A 9,156-nucleotide genomic window follows, 5' to 3' on the forward strand; every position below is an offset into this window, starting at 1 on the left:
ATATAATTTGCAAAACCATGGCTGAAATAACAGCTGGAAATACAAAATTCTTTAATGCATTTGTACCGAAGACACTGGCTGTGTGCCAAAACCTAGTGAGCTCCCTACATAGGCAGTATTTTAAGATGCTCTATGTGTGCTCCTGACGTGAAGGCTGTACAAAAAGGTAGCCAGTGCAATTGGTATTTTTTATATCATATATATTTTTATATTTTTATATATATTAATGAGATAAAAGACCACGTCTGTGCACTTAAAGAGAGCACACTTTCATGACTGTTTTTCAACACACTTAAATACACCTTTAAAATGTGCACTTTGTAATAACTTAAAAATAACAGTTTTACATCAATATGGTTAATACTCTTTCATTGTGCTTTAAAGAAGTACACTTATCTTGATGTGTTGACTAACATACTAAAACATGTAAAGTACTTGATTATAATTTTAACCATAGTGTGTTATTCAATATTACATTTAAAGTTAGTATATTTTAAAATGTACTAAATTGCAACTTCATCATGACAAATGTGTAAAATAGATTTGAAAATGCATGACATGTAAGGTTCAATAGAAATGACAGTAAAGTTTATTTTTGTTCATCATAATGCTTGTCAGTTCATTCAGCAGGAACTTTAACAATATTTTTTAAAGGGAATTGAATTAATTATGAGAAGTCCTACTTAAGTGAGGCAAAAAGAACTCTTCAAGTTCAACTAATTGCAATTAATGTAAATTAAACTATATATATTTTTTCATTTAATTGTATTTAATATACAATGAAGTGTTTTTACTAAATATCTGAGTGTACGGTTAGCTTAGCGGTATGCTAACACCAAACTGTTGAAATCTTTGACTGAATCGTTCACTTGTCTTTTTTTTTTAACTGCAGTGTGTAAATTGTAAGCAAGTCGCTTTTAAGACACATTCTTGTGCTCAAAACAGCGAGTCAGAGATGCATTTGAACGTTGCACTGTTTTTACTTCACACACAGCAAACAAATACATAAAATAATTAAAAACCAGCCCCTTATGTTCGCAATAAACAGCAAAGCAGATTTGAATTTGGAAGCGAGCCATTGCTTCAGAAACGATCCACAGCTTCCCATCAATATCCCCATGTTAAATTGAGAAGACACAATATGAAACGTGTTTTGCTGCATATCTTCAGGCTCGCTTCGACAGCACCTCAAAATTACAATCTGGTGTTTAATTAACAGCAGAAGCAAACACTTCGCCAGCTGTTTGACAAAGCTTCACTAATCATGGGGTTTAATAGAGCTTTAGTGAAGTCTCTGGCTCCTTCATAAGACATGACAATAATACATGTGCAACATCCCACCATCTTCATGAAATATGACCTGAAGGCCTGAAGTTGAACAGATCTTCAGACGCATTGATTTGTTAATGCTGTTCAGCCTCAGCTGTGTTGGAGAAACTCGGTCCTTTATTCCAGCGTGTTTAGACTCTTATCAGATTACACTGTGAACCGGCTGTGTGTGTGGGAGTCGCGGTGATTATGAGAGACAGCGGAGAGAAAGGGAAGAGCTCTGTGTGTGTAAACTCTTACTCTAGAGACTGTGCTCTTGCTTAGAAGGCGTTTAGAAATACGGCCAGTCACTGGTTGCTTTTTGGGGGATTATATATCCGGAAAACAGCCGCATATTTGGGCCTAATAGTGCTTGGTCCCCAATGGGCAAATATGAAATATGACCAACCACTAAGCATAGTTTGTTCTCATGTTCATCCAGCGTTTCTGCTTCCCTCAGTCCCTCTCCCATTCCAATTATCCATAAAGGCATGTTATTTTCCTTTTTTCATATGTGACAGCATGAGAGAGAGAGAGAGAGAGGGATTAATTCATTAGTTCCTACGTGTGTTCAGGCACTGAATTAAATTTGTAAACACACACACACACACACACACACATATATATATATATATATATATATATATATATAGAGAGAGAGAGAGAGAGAGAGAGAGAGAGAGAGAGAGAGAGATATATATATTAGAGAGACATTTTGCCTGAAATAAAAAAATAAGCAAGCAAGCAAACGTGATTTATTCATTAGTTCATTTGCCTGTGATAAAATAAATTAATATAAAATAAAATACAATTAAGAAGGATTTTTTTTTCTTTTGCACGTATTCATACATTTAAATTATATATGTAAAAAATATAATAATGGAAAAGACATCTGTCTGGACTAAAAAAAAAACTAAAAAACTAAAAAACAAAACATAAATAATTGAATTAAAGCTTTTTTTCTTGAGATCTGGCAACTATAGACTTTTTGATCTCGCCAACAAAAGATGCAAAAGTTCAGAGTATCCCGAAGTGTCCACGGTCTCCCAGAGCCTCTGTGTCTTGGTGTTGGGAAGATTATTGGAGAAGCTCCGCTGCCCTGTAGCGGTCAACATTTGGGTAATTTTAGCATTAGGATTCATTTACATGTTTATCAGAAGGCATCATTCTCCTTTTTTACGGCCTCTGGCATCTGTGTGGCACATTCACTCTGATAAACTGCCCTATAACGACAAACTGAGGCATTGTGGGTAATAACAGCCACAGCATGATGATTTCTAACGTCTCTGGTGTATTAGTCTAAAGGAATACACAAACATTGTGATTTTCACTGAAAATATATTAGTATCGGCAGGGGTTTCGCATGATCGTTGGCGTCATCATAACAGAAACCGGAGCAGAATTTAAAACAAGATGAGGTGTGTCGTTCCCTCTGAAAATGGCCAAAACAAAAGAAACCTAGACAATTCCTTAATGTGAATTAGTTAATGTTAATAATCCATACGATTTTACTTCCTATTGTAATAAGAACACATTCAATCATATAACCAAAATCAAAACAAGGAAGAGCATACTTCACTTTGTTTAAAGCCCTTAAGAAAGTTTAAAGTGCTGATAATAACGCTGTAACGTACCATGATCAGGAACTGATCTGAAGTCATCAGTCCAATGATTCAGGACGGGACACGAGCAAGTGTGTGTGCAGTGACATCATGTGGTGATGTGAGTCATTACGGCTTCATTCCATTAGCATGAACGCCTTTGGCTACAAATAATCCATGCATTTGTAAACATTTGACACTCCATAGTGCAACAAGATAAACATTCTCTCACGAATATTGAGATTATGAGTAATGCATAAGACTGAAAATCTGATTTGCAGTATGCTTGACTTAACTTTCTTTACACTCAGCACTGAAGACCTGGTGGAAGAAAAAACCCTTTAAATATGTTTCATCAAGAAAACAATCAAACCAATGCGCAGTGGAGAGAGTATCAGAAAAAAAAAAAATCTCGGTTAATGAAAAGTCTTTTCCACAAGCCGTGAAGAAAAATACTTTATTTCTTTATAAATCCACATAGAGTACCTATGAAAGCATAAAATTCCATCTCATATTTTTATTTATTTATTATTTTATCCTTGAAATCAAATGATTAAAATCAGAGATGGCTGAAGGTGTACTTCACATACAAATACGTCCACGGTCAATTGGAGGGAAAAAAAGAGTATTTATTTCAGTGTGTTTATCGCTGCTTTCACATAGTCTGTTTGTCAGATAATGAGTTCTCAAAAGTGCCTTACCGTCAATCCTTGTCGACACGGGAGATTCAGAAAGTTTTAGTGCATCGTGATAATCAATGTTCTGCCGGTGCCTCTCCTGTTTGACCTAATCTCCAGATCCCAAGAACACACTCCCCATGTTTGTTAATCAGCTGGATATCGATCCAGGTGTTCAGTTTCCCAATAAAGAGAGAGCGAGAGACAATACAGAGGAATCCATAATAAAGTGCTCCTGAAGGTCCACAAATGTTAACTTGATACCGACTCATCAATATTTCATCGAACTTTGATAAGCCTGAATCCACACGGGCCTGCGGGAGAACATTAAATCCACACGATTCAATCCTTTGGCACTGGACCATCGTAGAGATCGGAGCTGCTATTTAACACTGATATTTAGTCAAAACATTTCCAACATCTTCACAAAAAAACAACCGCAACGTATTCCCAAAGAGTTTCATTGTCTCTTCCCATAAAATGATTTGATGATTTGATTCTTCTCTCTCGGGGCATTAACCTCTGGTTTAAAATGAAACATAATAATATCCACGGTCTGGGGAGAGTCTTGCATAAAGAACTGAACACGGAGAGCCTGTTATATTTGCCTTCCGACCGCAGCTTGTCCTACTAATAGATCGGATCCAATCCCATTTAATCTGGCATTCTGCATTTAGCTTCCAGACTGTGAGTTTGCCTTGAAAAACAACAGAGGCAAGAGATCAGATTCAGCAGCAACACATTTAAACAGGTATTAAAGTCTGCAAATGAAATGCAAAGGAATAAGCGAGGTCTGAGCGGACAGGTCTGAATGCATTCAAAGGGAAAAGACAGTAAAGACATTCCTCTAATAAAGTGATTTTATACATGTTTACCCCTTAATATCCATCTCGGATGATCATTGCAGGTCTAAACAGGGTCTATAATGTTTTGACCACATTCAGAGTCAGAAATGCATGTGACCGCATGGTATTTGTAGTAAATGCTAATCTGCCCATGAATGATCACCAACTCGCCTGTCAATCATCCACTGTGCTATATATTCAAGGGCTTTAGCTTATAATTGCTTTAAAAAGTATTTGATTACAAAAAATAATTAAAACAATTAAAAATTATTTGAAAGTTTTTTTACATTAAAATATTAATAAAATTAAAATGTATTTTATTAAATAAATAAATTATAAAGATAACAAATATTGCTAAATTAAAACCAATCATTAACATTTAAAATGCAACAAAGTGCCTTTTTTTAAATACCTTTAAGCCTTTATATGCGCGTTCATGTAGCTAAAAAGCATAACATGTCTCTAGCAACACTAAAGTCGTGGGATCGATTCCCAGGAAACATTGACATTATAAGTGGCTCCCACTGAAATCTGATCAAAAGAGGCGTTTAAACAGTGACCAGTTTCTCCTGACCACTTGTGATGTGATATCAGGTATAAACTGGGCCTGGAGAATCACTGAGTGTGTTTATACACACTCTGAAAGTGTAAAAGTTTGATTTCAGTCAGACTAAAACAATTTAAAATGTGATGTAACACTTTAGTATGACTATCTGTTTTTGTGAAGTCTGACTGACTAACTCAGGGTTTCCCAAACTGGGGTTCAGGAATTGATAGAAAGCTAATGATTAATTGAATCATAAAATATAAAATTGAAATAATGTTTGTCTGCATGTCACATGACCGTTAATTGTCATCAGAGTGAATATGCAAATGTCTTATTAAATCCTTGAAAAATTGACTTCATATCAGGGGGTAAATACTTTAGGTCAATGGGATTCAGCTGAAAAAAAAAGTTTGTGAATCTCTGAACAAATTAACTGACTAACTAACTGACTAAATAACTAACTAACTAACTGACTGACTGACTGACTGACTGACTGACTAACTAACTGACCTACTAACTAACTAACTGACTAACTAACTAACTAACTGACTGACTGACTGACTGACTGATTGACTGACTAACTCACTGACTAACTGACCTACTAACTAACTAACTAACTAACTAACTAACTAACTAACTAACTAACTAACTAACTGACTGACTGACTGCCTGACTGTCTAACTAACTAACTAACTAACTAACTAACTAACTAACTAACTAACTAACTAACTAACTAACTAACTAGCTGATCTACTAACTAACTAACTAACTAACTAACTAACTAACTGGCTGACTGACTGTCTAACTAACTAACTGACTGACTAACTAACTAACTAACTGACCTACTAACTGACTGACTGACTGACTGACTGACTGACTGACTGACTGACTAACTAACTAATTAACTGACCTACTAACTAACTAACTAACTGACTGACTGACTGACTGACTGACTGACTGAATGACTGACTAACTGACTAACTAACTAACTGACCTACTAACAAACTGACTGACTGACTGACTGACCTACTAACTAACTAACTAACTGACTAACTGACCTACTATCTAACTAACTAACTAACTAACTGACTGACTGACTGACTGACTGACTGACTGACTGACTAATCTACTAACTAACTGACTGACTGAATGACTAACTAACTAACTAACTAACTGACTGACTGACTGACTGACTGACTGACTGACTGACTGACTAACTAACTTGTGCAATAAAGAAGTACTCCAAATAAAGTTTAATTATAATTTTTATATCAGTAAGTCTCAAGCGTTATGTCAGTAAATATGTTAATGGACTTGTAGTATACTTAGTATGAAATAAATGTATTTTAAATACATTTTGGTATAGTTTTTTTTCTCTCTTTTTCACTAGGGAAACCAACGAACCAACCAAACAACTAACTAACTAATTAAATCCTGTAACTCAAACAGTAGATTCATGGTGCTAACCATGTCAGATGATTGATCAAATGTACATCTTGCAGTGTGACTTTGGATAAAAAGCTGGCAGATGCATGAATGTAAATGTAAATGAATAAATTATGTAAAATAAATGACTAACTTTATAATTGCAATTGTAGCTTGGCTTTGTCCAGTAAACATACACGTTAACACAGTGCCATTTCAGCAAATATTATCACACTAAACTTAATCCGTATCAGAGGAAATGGCACCCAAGGATACGCAAACAATTTTCTCACAACACCGGCTGAGCTTGCATAAACAGACAGAGCGAGGGACTATACATAGCGCATGCTAATTGGACATTTAACGACTTCATTAACTCCAACCATCATCAATTTACTCAGACTTTCCTCCCAGATTTAATTCAGAACTAACAGAGACTCCAAGGCCTGATATGTTGCGGTTAGCTAGTTATCTGCAGTGAGCTCGCTAATGCTAGGCCTCATTCAGACGGCTATTTTTAGCATGCCCTGCTTCAGCCTGGAGGGATTCTGGTTCGCATCGGCTGTCGACAGGGAAGGAGAAGAGAGCTTGCGGCTCATTTTGCGCAGAACAAATAGTAATTGCCTTCTTCTATGGGTCTTCTCGTATTCTGCAACATCTCACCCCACAGATCAACCCATTTGTCTCAATATCTGAGAGACCAGGCCTTTACCCTTTTATCTCAATCTCTAAACCCCCATCACAATACTCATATCAACCCTTTTTCTTCCATCATAGTGCGTTTGCTATCTCCGTGGCTCTTTTCCAGGCCTCGTATCTCTATCCCCTCCACGTCCTAATCTGTCCCATTTCACGCTGAGCAAAAGGAAATGTAAATCCATCAGAAGCTAATAGGAGAAGGAGCTCTACTTGTGCTTTAATTTTAGAAACAAGACCTGCATTTTAATCAATTATGGTCCATCAAAAATGTTAGATCATGAATCAGCACTCAATTGAGCTACAGGCAGGTTTGAAAATAATAACACAAATGTGACCCTGGATCACAAAGCCAGTCACGAGTCGCACGGGTATATCTGTGGCAATAGCCAACAAAACATTGTATGGGTCAAAATGATCGATTTTTCTTTTATGCCAAATATCATTAGGATATTAAGTAAAGATCATGTTCCATGAAGATATTTTGTAAATTTTCTACTGTAAATATATAAAACACGTATTTGTGTGAGTGAATGCAGCACAATCGCCAACATAAATGCACAGCTTTAAAGGAGATTTTCTCAATGTTTAGATTTTTTTGCACCCTCAGATTCCAGATGTTCAATAGTTGTATCTCGACCAAATACTGTCCTGTCCTAACAAACCATACATCAATGGAAAGCTTATTTATTCAGCTTTCAGGTGATGTATAAATCTCAATTTCAGAAAATTGACCCATTTGTGGTCCAGGGTCACACAAACAGCTCACTGGCTCGTAACTTATAAATGACTCCAAAAACTCATAACCAGCGAGTGATGATTCCTAAACGATGAATGAGCGTCCAACATTAGCATAAAAAGTGTCACATCTATAAAATGTGTACATGCATTTAATTCATAATTAATGTAAAACGTTATTATTACAAAAATAGTCATTATGTTATTATTTTTTTGTATTTGTATTGTAAAACATTATTAAAAATAATTATTAATACACAATAGTTTTATTTTTAAATAATTGCTGTTTTAAAAGATAAATCACTGATATTTTTATGGTATACGCAAACAATGATTCAATGATATTAATACTAAATATATTAAAGTCTAAACAGTAAATTCATGGATTATAATCTGGGTTGTTTCTGACATTTTTTTTGTTTTTTTTTTGTTTTGGCTAATAGAAGTTCTGAATGGCCCGTAACTGAGTAAATATGTTCATGTCAAACCCCAGACGAATAAAGCGAAACATGATCCAGATGTGATCCAGAGGTGCTGATTAAAAGATGGACGTTTTTGCAGGTCAAAAACGGTGATTTACTGTATCTCATAAGCTTGAGAAGTCTTTGACCCTGATCAGATATGATCACTCGATGTTCACCCGAATTGCACTCGCCACAGAAGCCTTGTGAAGTTTCTCCTGAGAGACACTTCTGCCCTTCGACTCTCAGTCGAGCGGCGTCAGATTCCTGTCCGCTGGAGGAGCTGTTTCCCACCGATCCCCTTCATTCCCAACCGAAGGCATCCGTGACCAATTCACTGAGATGGCTCTCTCCTGGTCATGTTAAATGGACTCATCTCTTGGACCTGAGAGCTGAGGTGTCCATCGCTGTGTATTATCCACACTGCTGTACGCCTGAGGAACCAGGCCAACATAGACTGTGCCTCCAAGGGCGTCAGGGCTTTGACTGAATACAAATACAACTCGAATACAAACCAATGCCTCTAGCGCTGCCGCTGTGCTGGTGGTTACCCAGCCGTCATTTCACGGTCTAGGTTAACTATAGACCTGATATAGTCCGGCTATGAGTGACCCATTTCTAGCCAAAATAACCTCGGATTTGGTTACATGTCGTTTTTGCCAAAATAACTTGCGAGATGTATGATATTCCATCATGTTAACAGTGATTACAAGGTGTTTGGTTTCATTTCTTCACTCATTTCATTTCTTTGTTATGTAATTGATGACTAGTCTATTCTTGGGCTATGGTTTAGACATCTATTAAATTTTCACTGAATTTTCCCTTGTTTTGGCCTAGACGTCTGGGTTGTGTTTGGAC

This window comes from Scardinius erythrophthalmus, assembly GCF_964197995.2.
Source record: "Scardinius erythrophthalmus genome assembly, chromosome: 8".
Classification (NCBI taxonomy): domain Eukaryota; kingdom Metazoa; phylum Chordata; class Actinopteri; order Cypriniformes; family Leuciscidae; genus Scardinius; species Scardinius erythrophthalmus.